This window comes from Podarcis erhardii (genome assembly GCF_964252035.2).
Source record: "Podarcis erhardii genome assembly, chromosome: 7".
In the NCBI taxonomy this organism is placed as follows: Eukaryota; Metazoa; Chordata; class Lepidosauria; order Squamata; family Lacertidae; genus Podarcis; species Podarcis erhardii.
In genome coordinates this window covers 71,651,864-71,677,640 of record NC_138511.1, presented here as the reverse complement: position 1 = coordinate 71,677,640, position 25,777 = coordinate 71,651,864, and the positions used below count along the sequence as shown (strand labels likewise).

The window sequence follows — 25,777 nt, the reverse complement described above, 5'->3', positions numbered from 1 at the left end:
CAGGATTTCCAACAGAGCCCATGTCGCATCACCACCCAAGCTTGGGCTTAATTAGGAACACAAACTTAATCAGTATGATATTGTACTTAATTAGAAATAGAGCAGAACATTCCATCTTGAGCTTCAGAATGGAATCGAAAGAAGCCCAAAGGGTGCTTGGAACCTATCTGCAAGTGTGTGTTTGCAGGGAGACACAAGACAGACTTTCTCCAGAACTGCAGTATGCTTCAGATTATGGATTTTCAGATTTTGAATGCTCCCATGCATCAAAAGCTAGCACATCAGGGAGAAAGGTGGATTAGAATCTTTCCCCGGGTATTTATGATTGATTGCTTGACTGTTAGATTTCCTCCAAAGAGCTCAAGGAGGCATGCACAGTTCATCCCATTCACTATTCCATCCTACAACAACCCTGTGAGGTCAGTTAGTCTGAGGGACTGGGACTGACCCAAGGTCACCCAGAGAGCTTTATGGTTGAGCAGGGATTCAAATCTCTGGTCTCCCAGGTCCAACACTAGAGTTTTCTCCCCCTCTCCCCCCCCCTCTCTCTCACACACAACACAAAGGTTGGCACACACACTTAAAAATGTGGTCCTGCATCATTGTCTGAAGGGGTTGATAAAGTTCTGTGAGGACTCTATCATGCGTTTTTGCTGAGCTTCACTAGGACTCATCTGTCTGTCTGTCTGCCTGTCTGTCTGTCTGTCTGTCTATCTTTTATATAATACTTGTAAAGCACCTATAATTTGATGATGATGATGATACATGCTCTACAAATATTAAAAGATAAGCTACTCCCTGCTGGCAGACTCACCATCAAATAGACATGACACAAAAGGAAAAGGGAATGCAGAGGGAAGAGGAAAAGCAGACATTCAAGCAGCCACTCCTTCGCTAGCCGATCAGCTTGGTCATCTCCCTGTTACCAGGATGGTCTTCCAGGGAGGGCAGGGGACCGTTGGTGCCCTGACACAAGAAAGAATCTAGACCACACCTCTCTTTATCTCTGCAGTCCCAGAGGAACTAGCAGTAAGAGCAGTGTGACCTTCCTTGCAAGACATGAAATCTATACCAGGCAGCGGATTTTTAAAATTAATACCGAGGGTAGGGAAATGATTTTCATCAGGACCACAACATCCCTTCACTCTCAGTATGGCAATTATAACTCTTATTTTTTAAAAGCAAGCAGTCCTCAAGCACGGTGGGGATGAAAATCACCCTGCCAATGCTCAGTATTTATTTATTTATTTATTTATTTATTTATTTATTTATTTATTTATTTATTTATTTATTTATTTATTTAAACTGCTGGGACACTGCACATTTAAAGTAACATGGAGTTAGGCCCTGACTGGTATAAGCTCTCAGGTCATATCTATGCTTTAGCCAATAAATGAGTAGATAAAAACTGCTTTGCACGAGACTTGATGGTTCGACCTCAATCTGCATTTCCTGGCATTGTGACAGCATTGTTGCATCATTCTGATGGCCTGTGGCTGGCTTCAGAAACAAATACTTTTTATCTATTAATAATAAATATAGCACTTAGGCTACAATCCTAAACACACTTTGCAAGTGCCACTGAAGTCGGGGGGGGGGGAGGGTAATTCTGAGAAAACCTGCACAGGACCAGCCCTAAAAGTATGAATGTATCACTTGTTCTAATTGGCCAAAGCGCATCGCTGTCATTAAAACGGATGGCACTTGGCTAACCGATAGAGACTACTGCAATCCTTACCCATGAAAGCACTGAGTTTGGTCATCTGGAGTTTTGGAGCACATTGTCAGCAATATGCTGATGACACACAGCTCTGCTTCTCCTTTACATCTGCAGGTCTGGCAGAGGATGTGCTGGACCTTTGTCCTGCCTCAGTAATAGACTGACTGAGAGCCAATAAACTTAAGCTCAGTCCTGATAAGACCAAGGCACTGTTAGCTCCCAGTACATTTCTGAGCACAATTCAAAGTGTTAGTACCAACCTTAAAACCCCTAAACGGCCTCAGCCCAGTACACTTGAAGGAGCATCTCCACCCCCATTGTTCTGCCTGGACACTGAGGTCCAGCACCAAGGGCCTTCTGGTGGTTCCCTCACTGCCAGAAGTGAGGTTACAGGGAACCAGGCAGAGGGCCTTCTCCATAGTGGAACCCACCGTGTGGAACACCCTCCCATCAGATGTCAAAGAAATAACTATATGGCATTTAGAAGACATCTGAAGGCAGCCCTGTTTAGGGAAGTTTTTACTGACTGATGTTTTAATGTATTTTTAATCTTTTGTTGGAAGCTGCCCAGAGTGGCTGGGGAAACCCAGCCAGATGGGCAGGGTAGAAATAATAAGTTGTTGTTGTTGTTGTTGTTGTTGTTGTTGTTGTTTCCTACACCAGATGGCTGGGAGACTGCCTGCCTGCCCTCTTGTATTTCCAGATCCATTGCTATCATTTGAGGCTCAGGTGGCCTCAGTGGCACAGAATGTCCTCCATCAGCTTTGGCTGGTGGCTCAACTGCGCCCCTAACTGGGCAGGGATTGCCTAACTTCTGTCATATATTGCTCCTGTAACCTCTAAGGTTGGATTACTGCAAAATGTTATACCTGGGGAACCTCTGAAGACAAAAATCAAGGCTCCTCTGCACGACCTGTTTACTGAGCATTCATCCCTGATTTGCTTGCACAAAGCTTATGCAGTGGTTAGACTACGTCTGGTTTTTATCATTAAGCATTCCTCCCGATTTGCTTGCAGGAGGTTTTGTATGTCTTCCCATTAATCATTCGTTCACCCCACACTTTTTGACGCATTTCACCATCACTTTCCTAACTGCTTAAAGTCTGCTGCTGCTGCTGCTGTTTTTTGAAGTGGATTTGTTATGCTAAGGCAGCAAAGCATTTCAATTCACTTTAATTTTGCAGACCTCAAATTCCAGTAAGCACTTGATTTGCTCCCACAAAATAATGACAGTCTGGAACAACTCCTCATAAAGTCAAGACAGAAAATATGGTATTGGCAGAAAATTGTCCAGAGCCAATGAAATGGCATGGGGTATACAGGAAGGGGGTGTTTATAAGCTTTGGATTAACTTAATATAGCATTTCACTATCCACAATGCATGCCTGTCCCTCTCTTCCAAATTGTGATCATGAACTCACTTGCCTTTGCCCACTAGCTTGGAAGGAAGAAGCTTTCAGAAACTCATGAATTACTGTGCTCATAATTCTGTCCTGTAACAGTGCTCAGAGACAAGGTTATTCAAGTTTGAAATTGAAATGCTACCATATTCCCTTTAAAAAAAAAAAAAGCAGTTGGGAGAGATCACAAAGTCAAAGGAGTCAAATGCAAAAAAAAAAAAAAAAAAAAAAATGAAATAAAAAATCCATGTGCCAGACTCTCCAGAGGCCAGAAAAAGAAGCAAAGCATCACTGTGGCTGACTGAAAATGCATATTCAATCCATTAGGTACAAGGGGTGACCAAAGGCTCCTGAGGGGAATTGTCTGTTTTCTTCCAGACGTACAGAGAAGCAGGATGTGCATACCAGATTCCAAAGCAAGGAAGCCGTTTTTTGCTACTAGGAATCCTCCGCCCCAATACCACCACCACCCGCTTCAGGAATGCAAGGTATGCTAGCTTCTCCTTCCCTCCCCTATAGTCATGGTTGGATGGTGAGAAAACATGCCACAGAGCTGCTTACCTCTTGTCTAAGAAGCATTCCTGCTATAAACCAGCCCCAGCAATGGACTTAGTGCATTTGCAGAAATGTAAGGATTGCAGACCCTAGATTGTGGGTGGGAAGCTGTAAGCTACTTAAGGGCCACTTTCCCTTCTGGGCACTTTCAGGGGCCACATACCAATGATGGGTGGGGCAAACATGGTCAGAGCAATCCATGTGATTCTGCCTCTGTACAGAAGGGTACAACCCACCCACACTACAGCCAGGAGTCTTCTATGTACCCACCCTCAAGCTTCTCCATCCAAGAGCTCCATCCAGCTCAAACCATAGCTCAGTTGGCAGAGCATGAGACTCTGAATCTTAGTGTCATGTGTGCGAGCCTACACTGCAGCGGGGTTGGACTTGATGATTCTTGTGATGGTCCCTTCCAACTCTATAATTCTATGGAACAATGGATGTTATGATTGTTCAAGGACACATTCCAGCCAGGCAAAAGCACTTGAGGAGGTGGCATGTGATCTCCATGTTTTCTTCTGGTCCTGTCCATCATTCTCATATGGCCTCCAGAAGGTTGACCAGAAAATAATGTGGTTGGGCTGAAAAAATTCCCTACCCCTGAGGTAGATAGATGATAGATTGATGAGAGAGAGAGAGAGAGAGAGAGAGAGAGAGAGAGAGAGAAGAAACTTTAGCAGAGAAGGGAGGCACCACTGCTGCAATACTTTATAGTCCAAAGTGTGTTCCCTATTCCTTAAGAAACGGATCTTTGCTCAATGAGCTTGATGACTACAGCTTACAAGTGATGCACTGAAAAAGCTAGTCAGTGAACACCCCCAGAGAACTGCATAAACTCGGACATTTATTGCTGACTTGCCGCCACAACGATTGCTAATCATATCCCTGCTGCTGCTGCAGGGTTTGTACTTGACCCACAGTAATGTTGTGTTAAATTACTGCTAGACAATCACATTTTTATTGCTTTCACCACCCCTGGGGTGTTGGAAAGAGGAAGTGCAGAAGGCCTGGGAGTACAGGGGGGCTACTTCTGTCCTCCTAGGCAGGGGAGAAAACAAACAAATATTGAGCGGAGTGGAAAATCCTCTGTACTTCCTTGCATGCAAGGGAATTGCTACCCTTTTGCTTCTCAGCTTGGGAGGAGGAAGCGGAGAGGTGGGTGTCATCCAGAGGAATTTAGCCCCTACTGCAACCCTGATGTTATTAACTTTCAGTGTAAATTATTAGATTTTTAAAGAGGTTTTCAATTATTTTTTTCAAATGTTTTAAAACTTTTAAAATTGCATTCTATCATTGCCGTGCTTGCAATGCTGGGCTCCTCTGGGAAGGACAAGAAATAATAGATGATGATAGATAGATAGATAGATAGATAGATAGATAGATGATAGACAGATAGATGATAGATAGATGATGATAGATAGATAGATAGATAGATAGATAGATAGATAGATAGATAGATAGATAGATGATAGACAGATAGATGATAGATAGATGATAGATGATAGATAGATAGATAGATAGATAGATAGATAGATAGATAGAGATAGATGATAGATAGACAGATGATAGGTAGGTAGGTAGATGATAGAGATAGATAGATGATGATAGATAGATAGATAGATAGATAGATAGATAGATAGATAGATGATAGATAGATAGATGATAGATAGATGATAGATAGATGATAGATAGATAGATGATAGATAGATAGATAGATAGATAGATAGATGATAGATAGATATAGATAGATATAGATAGATCGATATAGACAGACAGATAGATATAGATAAATGAGAGAGAGAGAAGGAGAGAGAAAGAGGGGGGTGGACCATGAGCTGGCAAAGGGTCAGTATGCTGGATTATGACTAAGGAGACCTGGGCTCACATCCCTGATAAGCCATGAAAATCATTGAAGCAGTCACTGTCTGAGCCTAGGAGAGAACTCTTCAACCTTCAACCCCCAGCTGGCATTGGACTACAAAACCCATCATCCATAGTCAGCTTAGTCAACAGGGAAGATAGGAGTTGTAACAAGATTGAAGAACAGTGGTTTACGATACCTAACAAAGTGGGAATTATCTGCCAGGCCAGACCTGTCCTCCAACACTGGCAAATATCACCTGCTGGCATGTTTTCATCATTCTTTCTGGAAGGGGAGCCCACGAGTTAAGCTCCCCCAAATTCTTCCTCCACTACACCACTGCAGAGCATGTTTCTCATCTTGAACTCTCCAAGGTCCTGCAACTCGAGCCATACCTACAGCTAGCACTGTCCTCAGTTGACCTGTGTACGGCCAGGAGTGAACACACGGGACCTTCTGCATTTGGAGCATGTGCTTTGCCACTGAGCTATGATCTCTGCCTCTTCCAATAACATGAGAGAGAGAAAGAGAGAGAAATGAATATCACAGACACCAAAAGAAGCTTAATTTATACAATGTGCTCAACATGTTTTGCTCAAAAATTGCTCAGTTGGTCAATCCAAAATGATAATAATCTAACATTGATTAAACAATTGTTTAAGCAACCTTTAAAATGTATAAAAACCTGGAATGTATTGTAATAAAAATTCTAGTGAGTTAGATAACTAAGGAAAAAACCTATGTTGAACGATTATCATTATTATTTACTTATTTTTATACTGCCCTTTTCCTGCAGATCTCAGGGTGGTTCACGACAAACTAGAGGCAGCCACAATGCAACAGGAACAACCGACACCTAAGGCCTAAGATCATACTCCCTCCTTTGTTTCTTACTGAACCAATCCCAAACGTTTGTTTTGTGAAAAGAAACCGATAGAGCAAAATCTTCTTATAGGATGACCACCTCGACCCCTACCTTTAAATAAAGGTAAAGGTAAAGGTACCCCTGACCAACAGGTCCAGTCGTGACCGACTCTGGGGTTGTGCGCTCATCTCGCTCAAGAGGCTGGGAGCCGGCACTTGTCCGAAGACAGCTTCCGGGTCACGTGGCCAGCGTGACTAAGCTGCCACTGGTGAGCCAGCACCAGTGCAGCACACAGAAATGCCGTTTACCTTCCCGCTGGAGAGCAGTCCCTATTTATCTACTCACACTTTGAGGTGCTTTTGAACTGCTAGGTGGGCAGGAGCTGGGACCGAGCAATGGGAGCTCACCCCGTCGCAGGGATTCAAACCGCCGACCTTTCAATCAGCAAGTCCTAGGCTCTGTGGTTTAACCCACAGCGCCACCCGCGTCCCCTACCTTTAAATGCTTTCTATCAAATTCTGGTTTTGTATTGCCCTTGGTTTAGAACAAGATACTAATTTATAAGCAGTTGCATCTTCAGTATCTATGCTTCCATAAAAATCTTGAAAAAAAGAGTGTGTGTGAATATGAGAGAGAGAAAGAAATATGAAAGGAAGGAAGGAAGGAAGGAAGGAAGGAAGGAAGGAAGGAAGGAATATTTATGTATGCTACCACAGCTGTGAGAATATTTTTAGCCCGGAAATGGAAGCAGCAGGAACTTCCAACATTGGAAGAATGGCAGACTAAAATGATGGAACATGCAGAACTGAGAGTACTATTGGCACAGAAATGGAAACAAGAAGAACTATCGACGAAAGAAGAATGGCAGACGAAATTAATGGACTATGCAGAATTAGATAAGATGACAGGAAAGATTCAAAACCTGCGGGATCAGAGATTCTTAGAGGACTGGAGTAAATATGTGAATTATTTGAAAAGCAATTGTAATCAACAGATTATGCTAGTAGGATTGCAAGACGTTTTGTAAGGAGGACTATGCGAAATATTGCAGAGGAAAGTATGAAGAGAATTATCTGAAGAGAAAAATCTTCAGATGTGGTTGATGGAAATCCAAAACATTGTATAAGATAATAAAATATGTTATATGATTTGTGGAAATTTTATGTGTATACATATATATATATATACACACACATATATACATATATACACAGACGCATATATATGGACTACGCAGAACTGGCAAAGCTGATGGAGAAGATCCGAAACCAGCTCGACGAGCTGTTTGAAAACGACTGGAGTAAATTTATACAATATATGAGAGAACATTGTAAACAGCTGAAAACATTTGCAGGTTTTGAGTTAAAATATTTTGTAATGTTAATTCTTGGAACTTCTTTACAATTCTTAAAGTAAATTGTATAAGTAAAGAAAGAAGATAAATAGGTTGATAGAGAAATGCCAAGTTGTAAATGAATATTTATGAAAGCCAGGGAGTGGGGTGGGGGGCAAAGTTACTGGTGATGTTATGATTTTAATGGATTGTAACAAAATAATGTAAACTCAATAAGAATTATTATTTTAAAAAGGGAAGAAAGAAAGAAAGAAAGAAAGAAAGAAAGAAAGAAAGAAAGAAAGAAAGAAAGAAAGTCCTCTGAAGATGCTAACATTCATATACTTTTTGAATCACACCTCCAACCACTTTCCGCTTGTACTCTACACTACTTTCCTTTTGTGGCTAATGTGGGAGTCGTGATGAACCTTAGCCTATGTGGGCTATGACTGCTTATATTGAGCTGTCTAGACACACACAAAAAGTTACAAACCCTTCTTCTGGGACCCAGGAAAGCCCAGGAGCTGACAAAATCAGACACTCAAAATGGAAAATATACAGGGGGGCTAGTGTATCAGCGCACTTTCGCTTTGTCCTCCTGAATGTGGCAGAGGTTGCGCATCCCCCACAAGGAAACGCAGCAGCTCAAAACTCTTTTCCTGCCTGCTGAGTCCTTAATTAAAATGGTAATAGGCCATGTTGCTTTACAGAGGCACAGTTACCCACCAGCTGCATCTCACTTTGCACTAACTATTTTTAAAACTTTGGTTTATTTAGGGCAGCATCCAACACCGTGATACATGAGCGCAAGGATCTCTGCATGTGCAATGGAACTTTGAACCCCCCACCTCATCCCTGGGCATGCCCCACACTATCCCCACATCTGACCCTGAACAGATTTAGGGGGCACGAAGGGGAGGAAGAGAGGGGATTTCCATTGAAATCCCTGTGCTGGGTGGGAAGAGATATGGAATGTTACACATTGGATACAATCCTTACTTGGTACATTTTTTTAAATATATCCTCTCTCTTCCCCCAAAGACCTTAATGCAGCAAAAGGGCCACATTCCTTTCTGGACAACTTTCTGAGGGCCACATGCCAGGGCTCATTGGGGGCAGAGGCAGAAAGGCAATGAATTTAAAATTTACCTTTGTGCAGTCGTCTATTTTCTACTCTTCTAGAATCTTTTTCTAGATCTTCCGTATTCAAAGCTGGCTCTTTGTTAGCCAGTGATCCACATTTTATAGCACATACCTCATTAATACTCCCACAGCCACAGATAGAACCAACAATCCTCCAATCAACCCAGGAGGGAGAGGGGGATTGACAGTTAACGAAACACCATGGGACTGTCCTCCCCACTTGGGGTGCAGTTGGTTGGGTCTTATCTTCTAGGGATACTTACCCTATCAAACCTCCACCTCTTCCCCATACCATTTTGACCCAGGAGTCCTGGCCCAAGGATGATTTGTTATTGAGGGGATGTTATCCCTCTATTGGGGAGGCTAGTATGGGGTCTGGGATTTCCACTATTGAAGGGCTAGGGAGGAATGGCAGTGGGGCTAGAAATCTCTATCGGCGAAGGGTTTCGAGATGCAGTGATCCTCGAACCCGTTCCAATCTATGCCCCATCCCAAGGGATGAGGGTAGGGAGAGCAAGGATTACCCACCTCCGTCATTAGTGCTGTGCAATGCCAGGTCCATAGGCAACAAAACCGCCACCATGCGTGACTTTTTTGTCTCACAGGGGATTGACCTGGCTTGCATTACGGAGACCACGGGAAGGCGAAGTAGTCTCCCTACATGAGATAACACCACCAGGTTTCTCTGTCCTCCATCAATCGCGGACTGTGCGTTGAGGGGGGTGTGTAGCATTGTTAATCCGGGAGGGTTGCTCTTTCAGAGCTCTGCCATCACCGGCGATCTCCGGCATTGAATGTGTTGGTCTCGTGTGGGGCACCAAGGAGAGCTTGGCTGTCTGGCTGCTGTACCGACCACCCAGCACACTGGCAGCCACCCTGTCAGACCTGCTGGAGGTGGTGGCAGGCTGGGCCTTGGAGTTCCCAAGCCTACTGGTTTTGGGAGACTTCAACATCCATGCCGATGCCACTCCCTCCTCACAGGCTCTGGACCTAGTGACTTCCATGGCAACACTAGGGCTCTCCCAGTTTGTTTTGGGCCCCACTCATCAAGCAAGCCACATGCTGGATCTGATCTTTGGGGCTGGCATAGATGTGATCATGCTCCCCCCTGTGGAAGTGCCATGGTCTGATCACTACGCTCTGAAAGCCAAGATTGACTTCCCGCTCCTCCCCTGCTTGGGTGGCGAACCTATTTGGGCTCGTCCGCGAAAACTGATGGATCCTGATAGATTCCAACAAGCCTTGCGGGACCCTGCTCCTCCTGGTGACTCATTAGATAACCTTGCTGAGGACTGGAATAACCGGCTCTTGGCAGCCATTGATGAGATCGTGCCTAAGCGCCCTCTGCGACCCCGTCGAAACCGGGCCCCTTGGTTTACTGAGGAGCTCCAGAAAATGAAGCGGGATCTCAGACGGCTAGAGCAAGTATGGCGACGGACTCGTGACGGAGCCTCAAGTACATCTTATAGGATGCTTATGAAAGCCTATGAGATGGCTATGAAAGCTGCTAAGAAATCTTACTTTGCAGCTTCCATTGCATCCGCTAGCTCTCGCCCGGCACAACTTTTTAGAATAATTAGATCAATAATGTCCTTAGGAGGACAACCAAATTTAAGCACAAATTCGACCCACAGCTGTGAGGCATTTGCGAGCTTTTTTGCGGAGAAAGTCCTGTTGCTCCGCCATGACCTCCCTGCCAATTTAGATATAGTGACTGAACTGGAGGCCCCTCGACTGACTTCAGGTCCAGTGTTGGACCATTTCGATCGAATACTCACTGCTGATGTGGATAGATTCCTCCAAGTTGGTAGGCCCACCACCTGCCTCCTTGATCCGTGCCCGTCTTGGCTGATTAGGGAGTGTCCAGATGTTGCGCGGACCCCCCTGGTTGAAATTATCAATTTATCCCTTGACACGGGGACATTCCCAGGGGAACTGAAGGAAGCAGTGGTATGTCCACTCTTAAAGAATACTTCATTAGATCCCTTAGACCTATCCAATTACCACCCAGTTTCAAATCTTCCATATCTGGGTAAGGTAATTGAGAGAGCGGTTGCTGAACAGCTTGGTAGGTTTCTGGAGGAAACATCGGCTTTAGATCCATTTCAGTCTGGTTTCCATCCTGGTTTTGGGACCGAGACGGCTCTGGTTGCCCTAACAGACGATCTCCGTAGACAGCTGCATCGAGGCGGGTCAGGACTGGTGATCCTTTTAGATTTGTCAGCAGCCTTTGACATGGTTGATCATGATCTTCTGGACCACCGCCTCGCAGACGTGGGGATACAGGGCATAGCCCGTAACTGGCTGTGCTCTTTTATCTCTGGTCGGGGACAGAGGGTGGCACTAGGGAGGGAAATGTCGTCGCGCCACTCCTTGGTGTGTGGAGTGCCGCAGGGCGCAATCCTCTCCCCAATGCTTTTTAACATCTTTATGCGCCCCCTTGCCCAGATTATCCGGAGCTTTGGGCTGGGTTGTCACCAATATGCTGATGACACTCAGCTCTATCTGCTGATGAATGGCCACACCGACTCGGCCCCGAACACACTGAACAGATGCTTGGAAGCTGTGGCTGGATGGTTTCGTGGGAGCCGATTGAAACTAAATCCTTCGAAGACAGAGGTCCTATGGCTGGGTCAGGATGGCATGGGGATGAGGGACCAACTCCCTTCTCTTGCGGGAGCCCAATTAGTGCCATTGCCTTCCGTTAAGAGTTTGGGTGTAATCCTTGACGCCTCCCTTTCCATGGAGGTGCAAATTACAGCAACAGCCAAGGCGACATTTTTCCACCTTCACCGCATCAAGCAGTTGGTCCCTTACCTTTCCCGCCCCGACCTGGCCACAGTGATCCATGCGACGGTCATCTCCAGGCTTGACTACTGTAATTCGCTCTACGCGGGGCTGCCCTTGAAGCTGACCCAGAAACTCCAGAGGATGCAGAATGCTGCAGCGAGGCTCCTCACGGGGCCTCTGCCATGGGAGCATATTCACCCAGTGCTTTTCAAGCTGCACTGGCTCCCGGTGGAGTACAGGGTCAGATTTAAGGTGCTGCTTTTGACCTTTAAAGCCCTTCACGGCCTAGGACCCTCGTACCTACGAGACCGCCTCTCCCGGTATGCCCCACAGAGAGCCTCAAGGTCCATAAATAGCAACACCCTAGTGGTCCCGGGCCCTAAGGAAGTTAGATTGGCTTCAACCAGAGCCAGGGCCTTTTTAACTCTGGCTCCGGTCTGGTGGAACGCTCTGCCTCATGAGACCAGGGCCCTGCAGGATCTGATTTCTTTCCGCAGGGCCTGTAAGACAGAGTTGTTCCGCCTGGCCTTTGGCTTGGAGCCAATTTGATTCCCTCCCTCTCTTTTTTCTTTTCCTTCTCCTCCTGCGATGAGGCTACATTTTAATATTTTAATGTTTCAATATTTTAATGTTGTATTTTTAATTTTGTTTTTAAGTTGTAATCATTTAACTTGTTTTTATTATTGCTTGTAAGCCGCTCTGAGCCCGGCCTTGGCTGGGGAGGGCGGGGTATAAATAAAAATTATTATTATTATTATTATTATTATTATTATTATTATTACTCAAACACCTCCATCCCTCTCTCTACTCCATCCAGACAAGCGAAGGACTTATCTGAGTTCAAGGCCACGTGGATGACCTGGGGAGGGCCAGAGAGAGGTTTGGAGGGCCATGTTGGTCTCTGGGCCTGATTTCCCCCAACACTGAGTAAAAAGTAAATGGCTTTGTAGCACCCGCTTTCCTGTATGCGTGCTCACATGCAAACACAAACATTTAATGTGTCTTGGATTCAGGAAAAGCATAATTTACCCCCTCTTATTCATTTGCTACTTAATCGCTGCCACTTATTTCTCCATAGATCATTCAGACAGCGGTGGGGGGATGTTTTATAGCAAACATAAACCTGCAGCATAGAAGACAGCTTAACAATGTAACTTGATCTCACCACACATGCGATACAGGAACTTTTGCATTAGTGACTTGGTAGAGGGGTATAAAAAAAATTCACTGCTTCTTCTTTGCCAGACAAGGGGTAGAGTGTTATAAGGAGCTAGCTTGCTTGGGATCAAAGAAATGGTTACTAGGGTGTTTGAAAACACACAAAGAAACAATTGTATGATTTATCCCAGGCATAGGCAAACTCGGCCCTCCAGATGTTTTGGGACTACAACTCGCATCATTCCTGACCAATGGTCCTGTTAGCTAGGGATCATGGGAGTTGTAGTCCCAAAACATCTGGAGGGCCGAGTTTGCCTATGCCTGATTTACCCTAACAGTACGCTGATTCTTTGCAATTATTGAGGCTGCAATCCTGAGCACAAAGAGTAAACTGGCTTCTGAGTAAACATGCATAAGGTTGAGCAGCAATGGTTATTCGGGCTAAGTGTACCCAATGTCCTCAACTGTTTCTCATAATGCTTGGTTTCCAGACCTTGGTTGCCCTCCTTGCACACATTCCAGCTTATCAACATCCTTCTTAACTTGTGGTGTCCAGAATTGGCCACAATATTCCAGGTGTGATGTGCCCAAGGCAGAATAGAGTGGTGCTATTACTTTCCTTGATCTGGACACCAAACCTCTCTCCATGTAGCTTAGAATAGCATTTGCTGCTTTTGCTGGTGCATCACAATATTGACTCATGACAAGCTTGTGGTCTGCTAGGACCTTAAGATCCTTTTCACATGTACTACTTACAAGCCAGGTGTCCCCCATCTTATATTTATGCAGGTGCTTCTTCCTGCCTAAGTGCAGAACCTTACATTTGTCCCTACTGAAATTCATTTTGTTAGTTTGGGCCCAGTTCTCCAATCTGTTAAGGTCATATTGAATCCCAATTCTGTCTTCTGTGTTTTGTGTTACCTGCACATTTGATGAGCATCCCCTCAATCCAAGTCATTTATAAAGACGTTGAACAATGATGGGCCCTGAAGCATCCTGCTTGTCACTTTTTTCCAGAGTGATGAAGAACCATTAGTGAGCCCTCTTGGGTTCGGTCAGTCAGCCAGCTACAAATCCACCTAACATTAAGCTCATCCAGCCCAGCTTCTCTGCAAGAACACTCCCAGTCCTACCTGGAAAAGATGGGAATGGAACAAACCTGGGAACTTCTGCATCCATAGCAGACACTTCACCACTGAGCTCTGTCTCTCCCACTACAAACATGTGTCAAGCATTTATGTCAAACAGTCTCTATGATAATTCATGGCAATGTCCCCACACTGAATCTTATGTCAAAACTATTTTGTACCTATTATCCATCTCTGAAGTTTAAGTAGTTCTGGCATTTTCAGACAAAATGTATTTATTTGGATAATTCATACCCCACACTTTCCGTCTCAAAAGAAATACTCAAGGCACCTTACATCCTTCAACAAATAGAAAACAAATCCCCTTGATGCAAGCCCATTTGCAAACTGTCCTCCAACTCCCCATAGCAACGTATTTCTTTTTAAAATCCTGCTCTTCTGCTGCAAAAAGACTCCCATAGCATCTTACAGAGATCTGTGGGGGGTGGGAAGCAGCCACTGTATTCATGCTTACAATTTAAAAGACGTGACATAAAAGGAAAAGCGATTGGGAGGGAGAGGGAAAAAGCAAGTTCAGGCACTTGTTCTTTGCTTTTGAAACGACCAGGTTCATGGAAAGGTGGGGGGGGGGGGAGAGACAGAGAATTGGAGAGGTGGAGCTAAATGTTCCTGGTATTTCAAGCAGAGCCAATGTACCCATTGGAGAGGTCTTCCAGTTACCTCCCTCCCTCCCTCCCTCTTTCTTTCCTGCTTCCTGATGGAATGGCTGCTTCCATGCCAGCTACTCTGTCTTTCTTGCTATCTTCCACATTGCCAATCCAAACACTTCAGGAGCCTCACCCTGCCAAACCCTTAAAATCCTCCACTGAGCCATCCCATCCATTTGCACAGACTTGCTTATTTACTAATCCCAACCTTTGCATCTGAGATTGCTAACTTGTGTCTCTTCCCTACCCCAGGAAGGGAGGGGAGTCGGGCGGCAATACTACCTGCATAGTAGCACTGGGGTGGGGTGGGGGGTGACCGAAGCAATGGAGCGCCATCATTCCCCGCCCCCTGCAAGTCTCCAGAGTGAAAGCATGGAGCATTGGTGTCAAAGCACATCGCTCTAGCCACAATTTGGTTCCATTATGATTTGGTTACGTGATGAAGCCATGTTATTAGGAAGAATTTTCTGGTGGTAAGAGCTGTTTGACAGAGGAACAGACTCCCTCAGAAGGTGGTGGACTCTCCTGTGGAGGTTTTTAAGCAGAGGCTGGATGGCCATCTGTCAGGGATGCTTTAGCTGAGATTCCTGCATTTCAGGGGGTTGGACTAAATGCCCACTGGTGTCCCTTCCAACTCTACAATTCTATGATCCAATCACTTGGGATTGGCATGAAGCCAAATCCAAGCGTAGGCAATGTTTCTCTGCCCCTACTCACTCTGAAGCCTTGTGGGAGAAATAATGGCACCTGCCATTGGCAAATTCTCCCCATCCTTCCCAATTGTTTGTGGTCGTGCCTCCAAAATCTCACCCTGGCTCATTCAGTGTGGCAGCATTTGGCTTCCACCCAGCAACAGAAAACCAGCAGGAGATACTTTCCCTGTCTCGTTCCTGTATCTCCATGGCAGGAAGTCCCTTCACCTGCAGGATTTCTGTATGCTGTGCAGCTGTCAGGCATAGGGGAGGAAGCGTAAATGACAAACCAAAATGAATAGCGGGGTTTGCACCATCTCCAGTCTCCTATCAATGATCTCTTTCATTGTTTACCATGAGGCCTTCCAAATCCCAAACCAGGAAGGTAGGAGGGGCTCCAATTAAAACAGGCCGCTTCCAAACACAGTGGGGCAACAGTTTGCCTAGATAGGGGGATGGAACGAATCACCCTCCAGAATCTACAAATCTTCTCCTGCTCCCTGAAATATCTCACATTGCGATGGTTACAGACTTCCCCCTCTCACTTACAAGGGAAGGGCAGGCCAGTAAAAACAGAGCTCCATCCTGGTAGGAAATCATGCATGCATTTTAATGTGCCACCTGCTTACACAACTCACATCGGCACAGCCTTAAATATAAACAGACAGCCTCTTCCTGGCTGTTAGACGGAGCCCTTACCCTACCCTGACTTGTTCTCGGAACACGCCAAAATTACAGCTCCGTGGAGATCGGCATATTTAAGGGTAGGATGCATCTCCCCCTCCCTCCTCCCACCACCACCACATTTATTTATTTTTTAAGAGAGTTTGGAGCATAATAAATAGGGTATTCATCATACGCCGACCCTAAAGATTGTATCTTTGGAGAATATCCTAAAATTAGCACTCAAAGCGCCCTTACGAGCTGAAAGGGAAACAAATGGAGATTCCAGGCTGATCCTCAAGTTACAAACGCAACTCGTGCATGGAGAGGGGGACCCACAAACCTGCATTCAGTTTCGCACAAGAACAGCGTCTTGATGGGGTCTGCAATAAAGCTCAGTCTCCCAAGTCGGACAGAGCTCAGGCCACCCACTAGATTCAATTCTCTGTGATAGGCAACTTTACCTAATTTGTACCTTCCAAAAAAAACCACGCAGATCGAAAAACAGACAGGGAAGTTTCAAAGCAGAGGCTGGATGACCATCTGTCTTGCTTTTGCAAGACCATCTGTCTTGCTTTTTGAGATTTCCTGCATTTCAGGGGGTTGGACTAGATGACCCTCGGGGTCCCTTCCGACTCCACAATTCTATGACATCCTTCAAAATTTGCATTTTCTCAGGATTTTTCCAATGCAGTTATCCGGCCAAGTAAATGCATATAAAATAACGGGATAAAGGGTGCATAAAATGGTTTACATTCACCTGCATTTTAATCAGAGTAGACCGTTTTAAATACCTGGCCCTAAATTCACCATGTCCTTGATTTCAGTGCATGACTGATATTGTTTGTATCTTTCACTGTTACTTAAACTGTGTATTTTATTGCGTTTTTCAGGGAGTTATTTGAGTTTTCAATAAGTTATTGTAGTAACAAGAACAACAAAGTATATACAATAGAGGAAAACATGTTATCAATCATATGTCCATTGTGGGGAGGGGGGGAGAATGGAGCATGCATTATAAAGAATTTCTGGCTATCTCCACTCATGGTGTCATGTTCACCTCCTGAACTGGTCTAGTCTATTATTATTATTATTGTTGTTGTTGTTGTTGTTGTTGTTGTTGTTGTTGTACCTTGGATCTGGAACGCATTGCAAGTCGAACGTTTTGGCTCCTGAACGCCGCAAACCCGGAAGTGACTGTTCCGACTTGCGAACATTCTTTGGAACCTGAACGCCCAGTGCGGCTTCCATGGCTTCCGATTGGCTACAGGAGCTTCCTGCAGCCAATCGGAAGCTGTGCCATGGTTTGCGTGGACAGGCGGAGTCCCCAGATCCCGAGTGGTCCCCCCCCCGTCATGTGGAATAACGACTCTAGACAACGTGCTATGGGATTAAATTGGCCACAACTTTATTAAATTTCAAATGTGGGTAGACCTTGGCTCAGGCATTGGGCGTTCTCCCTCCCTAGTCCCCAGCCGGGGACCTAGGGAGCACCAGGGTTATCCAGTGTGGGGGGGGGGATGGGCCGGCTCTGGAGAACATATGTTCAAGCAGAGATAGCCGCCCCCGTTACGCCGCCGCAGGGGAGAGCAATGACGACCTTTTGCCGTACGGCCAAAGCCTCCCTTCAAAAACCCCTTTAACGGGGAACCCTGGTATCGCCGCTGCAAAGAGGAAGATGGACTAAAGGATTCCGCCCAAGGCCTGATACCGCCAAAGTTGTGACGTTTTGCTACGGGAAAAGCGAAACCTGCCAATGCAGGGAAATTCCTTTCCGGCCCTTTAACAGCGACCTTATCGTAGCAGCGCCCGCATACCTGTGGAGACAGGTTAACCTGCAAAACCTATGAAGAAAAGTTAACCTGCAAAAGAAGACATTAACTGCGGGTGGGTAGGGTGGGAGAAGCTCTGGAGCCAAGTGAGGATTACCAATTAAGATCCACCCTCTATTGTGTGGGCAGGTAATCCCTCCCCCTACCTGGCCTGGTTTCCCTGGCAACACTTCCCCCAGGTGGGATTGGACAACTCACTGGGGTAGGCGGGGACCTCCAGGTATCCCACCTGGGGGAAGGCAAAGCCTATGTTGATGGGGCCACTCCAGATCCAGGGCTGCGCGCGTCCACGCAAAGGGCGCCCCCCGTTTTTTAAGTGGGGAGCGGTCATTCTGAACGTTTTGGAAGTCGAACGAACTTCCGGAACAGATTCCGTTCGACTTCCGAGATACCACTGTATTATTACACACACACACACACACACACACACACACACAAGGTTTGTGGGAAAAATTAAAAAACAAAATTAAGCACTACAGTATGTAAAACATCAAGATCCATGGAATAAGCTTCCACTAATTTAATACACTTCCACTCACTCAATTGCTCACACAAATTCCACATGTACTGACACACCCATAGCTCAGTCAATCCACCTCTACACACATCCACCCACACAAACACACCATTCCTCACGTTCAGCAGTTACCCCGGCCCAGCACTGCCCTAAGTACATACATAGAAAATACCACACCGCAACCCTGGCAGCCTATAAGACTACAACCAAATTCACTCTGAGACTCCAAGATCATGACCAGTGCATTTAAACAAACTGCTTTCCCTTATTCCATTTTGAAATATTGTTTCGTCTTTAAAAGTTTTATTTCCTAACATTTCTAGCTCGTCTTCCAACAACAACAAAAACTTACAGAAAGAAAAATTAGCATACGATGCACCAAAATAACAATAAAACCCACAGATAAAGGAGCAATTAAGAGAGAAGATGTACAGCAATTAAGAGAGCTTACAGCACCATTAACGAAAAGGAGGCAAGTGAACAAGCAGAGGAAAGCTGCCACCGTCAAGAAGATCCTGTCTCTAACAGCTATACAGCTAGTCACCAGAGGCAAGAACGTCCAGAAATGGTCCCCTGAGGATGGTGTTAATTGGCGGCAGATTCTCATAGGAGAAGGTGCCCTTACAGAAGCTGGGGGCCCTAAAGATATTTGCAGGTATGTCAATGTCATTAGCTTCACTGCACATCTCGGAAAATGGAAAGTGCTTCATACAGAAAGGACAGGAACCATGTTTTTACAGTGTTGGCATTTGACAGCGCGGGTAACAGGATGCGACACACAGCTCTGATAAAAAGGAGAGAAAGAATCGACTTCAAGACCAAGCGATCTGATGACGAAACATCCTTTTTTTAAAAAAACTCTTCTCGGAATAAACAATTTGGCATCGTGGAATTTCAGGATTGGTTAAAGCTGCACAAGGCAGAGGCGAGACAAGAACAGAGCAGTTGCATTTGGACGATCATGTCTCGGTTTAATAAGGCAAAGTGTGAATGAATCTTTTGTGCCTTCGTGGTGTGAGCAAGCAGACCAGAAAGGCTAGAATTAATCATAGTTTCCTGTTACGTCCGAGTTGGGGAACTATGGTTACCAGCTTTAGCAGAAGCCCGGCCATGCTTTGGAATGGGTTCAGCATCCTGGCTTGTTCTGAAGGTGCTAGCCACAGTTTCCAGTGAGATTCAACAGGAAACTATGGCTACTGAAAGACTTCCTGGGTTGGTTATTCATCCCATAAAGGGAGCAGTGAAGAGAGTAAATGCTTTTCATATCTCACTTCATTAAGTCAAGATATGACCAGCCAAACCAGGCCAGTGAGTCTCATACAACCAGTGATGTGGGAAGAATTCCCCACCCCCACCAGCTCTTTATTTTTGTTTGGGAAAATTTCTGTTTCATATATTTGTTAATAAAAATGAATGGATGCCAGTTGGGAAATACAGTGTTAGGCAGACCTGGCAGCTTTCGAGTTTTTAGCTTTGCTCATTAAATACAACTAAAATAAACATGTTAAATCAAGGCATCAAAAAAAATTCCAATGCAAATTATCTAGAAAATTCATTGCACTGCAAACAGCGGCAGCACCTCAACACCTAAAGCTTGGATGGGGAACCTGTGGCCCTCCAGATGTTGTTGGACTCCATTAACCATCAGCCCCAGCCAACGTGGCCAATGGTCAGGGATGATGGGAGTTGTAGTCCAACAGGGTTCCCCAGCCATGATCTAAAACAAACCAACAACTCTGCTTCCAGTGCCTGTCTCTTTGTGTGATCCTTAGAGGTCTTTGGGGTGTCCTTGGGCAGAGCATTAGAGCACAATTGCAACCATCTGCTGAATCTCATCCCGAAATAATTTCTCTCAGCATGCATAACAAGCAAACAAATATATTTTCCCTTACTTAGGGGTCTCTTACCTGTGAAGATGCAACCACAAGTCCCCACTGTATATTTCAGCAATAGTCTTTAAGGTGATCAGCAAGAGGAAGATGGTTTTTGAACAAGAGCCTGGTGAAGAAATGAGAAATTGTTTTGAACATGAAAACTATATTGGCCATGATACGTGCATCACAGAGAGGGACAGACACACACAGAGGGAGACCAGGTTCAGAGGTAATAGGAAACTATGGTTTCCTGCTACACAAACAAGTTTGCACAGATTTTCCCAGCCTTCTCCTCATCTGTTGTGGCCAAAAATTGGAGAACAGAAGCATCCATTTCCACTACCAAACAAATAATGGTTCCCTGTTACATCCGAAGTAGGGGGACTGTGGCTTGTTTAAACTGCGGGTAATGAAAACAAGCCAAGTTCACACAGGATTGATTTTACCTACGTATCACTTACCACGTTTTTCCTTGTTATGGCTTTCCAAGTTAATTAATTAAAGAAATATATAAAGAGAATAAGACCTTGGGCTTGCTCAATGGAACTCCCCCCCCCCCGGCCGCTGCCTCCCCATGATGACACAGAATTCTCTCCAAAGCCGAAAATGTCTGGCAGAGACCCTAAGTGCTTATCTGTTGATGCAGCAAATATTAGGGTCAGTCTGAAAGCATGCCAGAAATTATGAGCCAGCGCCTCCTGGTATGTGGCACCAACCCAGAATTATGAAGTCACACACACGCACATGTGATATAATTAAGGCACATATTGGTATCTCCTCGATAACGTCAGATAAAAGACTTCGCACGATGCGTTACTGAGGTCCGAGTTTCCACCCACCCCAAGAGATGACAGCTAATACAGGGGATGATGTGGGTCCAACTTTACAGAGGACACAATTCTGTATCTGAAGGATGATTTGAAGGGCTTCCCGATCCAAATCAAGATTAAAGACATAAGAGTAGGGAGCAACAGGGGCCTTAGATATCTGAAAGAATTCCTCCTTCTCTACAGACCCTCTTGTGTGCTGAGACTGGCAGAGGGGGCCCTCTTGGTAGTTCCTCCACCCTCAAAACCTCAGGGGGCAGCAAACCAAGAAAGGGCCTTCTCTGTGGTGGCCCCTAAACTGTGGAACACCCTCCCCACGGAGACACCTTCATTGTACAGTTTCTGAAGGACGCTGAAGACATGTATCTTCACCTTGGCTTTTGACACTTGAGGAGCGTATTTTTAGGATCCACCTTATTTTTATTGTTGTACTTTTTTGGTTGTTTTTTTTTAAAAAAACTGTTCCTATTATTGTTTTAATGTTGTAACCCACCACGGGACTTTAAGGTGAAGGGTGGGAAATGAAACAATGGTGATAATAATTGATGTTGCCCATCTGCAGTGAGGAACACCTGGGCAGCTCACCCAGTCACATTCTTCCCCACTGTGGTGAGGTGTGTTGTCCTTGTAATTCAATCGTGGGTCGGGAACTTGTGGCTCTCCAGATGTTCAGAACTCCAACTCTCCTCATCACTAGGGCCAACAGGAGGAGGACTCCAACAACATCCAGAGCACCACAAGTCCACCACCCATGATTTAATTTTTTTTCTAAATCTGCATCTACATGTGTAAATTAGCTTCTGCATTTCCCCCTCCCAAAAAAATTCTCATTTTGGGTGATGTATGTCCTCATTTTGGGCAATGCACTAGTGGTCACTCTAGCAGCCAATGAAATTGAAGGGAACAGGGATAATAGAATCATAGGACTATACAGCTGGAAGAGACCTCAAGGGCCATCTGTAATACAAGATGCCCTGAACAGGAACAGGACCAGAGGATAAATCCCCAGGCAGCTTTTGGAACCTTAGCACCCCAGCCGAAGTGAATTCATTTATTCATTTTATGCCAACATCAGGGGCAGAGGAAGGGGGCGGGGGGGGCGGGCCGCCCCTGGTGTCACCATTGAGGGGGGTGAAAAAATGCCACCCCTGGTGCCCAATCAGCTTGTTTCACTGCTGGCCGACATACCTGGATTAGTTTCTTTCATTAAAAAAAACACCCTGACTCTGGTTACTCACAGTGGCAGCCACCATGGTGCTCTTGTGATGTTGTTTGACTCCACCTCCCTTTAGGCCCAGCAAGCAGAACCAATGGTCAGAGCTGATGGGATGTGCAACAACCTCTGGAGAGCACACTGTACCTGTTTGGTCTCTGAACATAGGGGAAATAGAAGCCCCTTTAAAAGAATTATAGAGAGAGAAATATTATATCTGGGAGGTTTTTATTTTGGTCTGTTTGTATTTCGAAGGACCCCCTTGAAATTTTAAGGGAGTCATTCCAATTGGTGAGCTTGCAAGATTGCTTTCCAATAGTATCGGGTTGCTGTTATCACTGCCTGCAACATTCGATCCCTCAAGCCCCTGTTGTTCTCCAGCAACAGCCACATCACATTGGTATACAAGCTGCTGGTCATTGGAGTCTCTGCCTGTGATTTATAATTCATCAGCCTCTGGTGATCTCATACTCCCCCCCGCCCCAGCCCGCTTTTCTGCTCCACATGCATGTATGTAATGAATTTTAACTCTGATAGTTCTAAGGTGCCGGAAAGGAGGAGGGGAGGGGACCACACATGCACACATTCTCTCTCCCAGACACACATGCACACACAAAATCCCAGTCACTGCAGAATCCCTGCTGTAACGCAGGCTGGTCACTCCAGGCATCAAAACAACAGATGGAGCCCTAGGCATTACCCCTCTGTATGTCTCTCTCTCTCTCTCTTTCTTTTTCTTTCTCTCTCTCTCCCTCCACCCCCTGCTTCTCATGAGTAGCAAGAGGGGTTTGCAGTCTCCTTTTCATATAATGAGCCCAAGCTTCTGTTTTATTTTATTTTGCTGAGCATTTTGCAAAAAGAACTGAAAGCAGCTGTTTGCATCTTGGATAGCAGAAGAACTTTGCTACCTCTCAAACTGGAAAGCTTCCTTCCTTCCTTTTTCTTTAAAAAAGAAATGATGGTTGTTATGGCAACTAAGGTTTCTATATTTAAATCCAGGTTTTTGCTGGCAAGTGGAGTCAGCAGCACTAGAACAAACAATAAGCCTCCTGGCTATTGTGCCCTGAGGGTTGCTCTCCTGAGACACTGGAAACAGGAGGCCACAAGGATGGTGGCCCAGTGTCATGGCCAGTGGCAAATGGAAGCTGGCTGCCCCTGTTGCCCAAAGTGAGACAGACGAGTCAATTTCTGATGAAAGAAGGAATCATTCTGCTTTCTCCATCCACCTCCCTCCCGCCTTTCCTCCCTCCCTCCCTCTCTCCCTCTCCACAGGCTGCCACAGCACATTACCTCATCTGGGTAACACAAAAGCTGCAGTGCCTGCCCAAACAGATGGCTGGATGGGAAAGCCCTGGCATAATTCTGCCCAGCAGTTCATGATCTTTTCAGTCAATCTCACTGGCTGGCAGGCTTTTCAAGGTCCACTTGCTGAAGGCAGATTGCTGAGGCTTGAGATGGGGAGATCTGAAGACCACCATGGTCAATTGATTGGTTTTTGTCCACAGGCTCTGTTTTCGTACACAGCTGGGGTTGGGACAGCACTGCTAGAGGACCGAGGATAACACCTGAGAAGGCAGCATGGCCTGCATTTCAGTGGCAGAGCAACTGCACTTGCATATGGGCTGAGAATGTCTGAATCTCTGGACAGCCAGAGCCAATCAATGTAAACAATACTGAGCTAGATGGACCAATGGTCTGGCTCAATATAAGGCAGTCTCCTATTCTCCCCTGCCCTCTCGCCTGTCCTGTGCAGTTGTGTTTTCACAAAGAGAAGGACCTCTCCATCTGAGAGCAGGCAAGTTGGTGCAGGAAGCGGTGATCCTTAAGGACCTAAGCCACTCAGGGCTCTACAAGATCATCACAAAAACACTCTGAATTGCACCTTGGAAGCAACATCTCTGAAGCTGCAATCTGGACCAAGTGAAGCTGGTTAAGACTCCTCAAAGATAAACCCCACAGAGAATTGTGTTGCAGTATTCAAACCTGGATATACAGTGGTACCTCGGGTTAAGTACTTAATTCGTTCCGGAGGTCCGTTCTTAACCTGAAACCGTTCTTAACCTGAAGCACCACTTTAGCTAGTGGGGCCTCCTGCTGCCGCCGCGCCGCCAGAGCACGATTTCTGTTCTCATCCTGAAGCAAAGTTCTTAACCTGAAGCACTATTTCTGGGTTAGCGGAGTCTGTAACCTGAAGCGTATGTAAACTGAAGCGTATGTAACCTGAGGTACCACTGTATAATTAAGGCAAGAGTAGCTAATGTATTACCTTCCCGATGTCAACAACTTCTGTCATCCCTGGACACTGGCCATTCTGGCTAATGCTGGTGGGAGTTGGAGTCTGACAGCATCTGGTGGCGCTACCTGTGAACTGAGGCAGGTGGTACCATTGTCAGGTCTGACTTCCTCAGTAATGTGGAACTCTTCCTAGCAGTACCTGGAGATGCTCTACCACTGTGCCTCTTTCCCACGGTACAACAGAAGTCCAAAGTACATATTTAATTTTGGGCTACCTGGCAGCAGATTTATTTTAAGAACTTACAAATACTAGGATGAGTTGATTTGTGGGGGTGGGAATGAAAAGAGTGCAATGAGAGAGCCTGAAAGGAAGCAAAAAAAGCACAAGCTGACTATTAGGAGCAATTTCTAGTGAGGTGATTGCCCTGGCATTAAAATCCTATGAGAAGACTAGAAGGAAACCTCACCACTTAAAATGCTTTAACACTAAACCAGAGAAAGCCCTTAGAAAGCATCAGAGGTAGACATTTTGCCGTGGCCCCCGGGACAAAGGCTAGACTTGATCTAATGGCTCTTAACACTGGCATCTTCAGGGAATCTTCAGTCTCCATTTTCACAGAGTGCAGATTATCAGGAGGTTCTCTCATTCGTTCTCTCTCTCTCTCTCCATTGTACACTTTAAAAGCACAAGCTGCTTATAAACAAAGCAAAAAAACCCATGCCCTCCAAATCAGCTGATTTGCCTTCCTTCAATTATCAGAGCATTTTGCACAGAGCTCCACATGGAACATTGTGAGCAATATGGAGAAAATGTATAAGCACCATGGAGGAAGCCATAGGTCCTTCTACCTTAAGGTCAGTTCTACTGTTAGGCAGAGTGTTTCCCCGCCCCTCCCCAGAGTGGGGAAAATGAGAAGTCAAATGAATTATGACATGCTTTCTTTTAGCATGATGAACAAAATGTTTAAGATAAGGTGTTCATATATTTACTCCCCCAAAATGATTTCTAAAACTGTGTAACAGGAAGACTTTCTGTAAGGCTACGTACAGGATCAGATCATTCCAATTTCTATACACTGAAGATAAGCAGGTCCTGGCCTGTATGCCAAGAACGCAACTCACTGTACACTGAGAATGCAACGTCAAGAACGCAAGATGCATTTCTGCCTCTGGGAGGGCACTGCCACTGTCACATGGGGGGGGGGAGAGATTCAATTATTTGTTTGCGGCAAAAATGAAAACGGTGGGAGGAACCAGCTGGGGAACCATCAAGGGAAGAAGGCTCAGAGCCCGGGGATTGATGG

The 25,777-nt window shown here is 45.4% G+C and overlaps 1 protein-coding gene across 3 annotated transcripts in view; it reads right to left on the bottom strand.

The window, feature by feature from the left end:
- Positions 1-25,777, bottom strand: part of HIVEP3 (HIVEP zinc finger 3) — a 245,792-nt gene that overhangs the window by 106,551 nt on the left and 113,464 nt on the right. For all 3 annotated transcript variants that reach the window (XR_014158298.1, XM_081868619.1, XM_081868620.1), the window contains exon 2: positions 20,232-20,322. The gene's annotated coding sequence lies outside the window, so the exon portion shown is untranslated. The remainder of the gene's footprint in view (positions 1-20,231; positions 20,323-25,777) is intronic.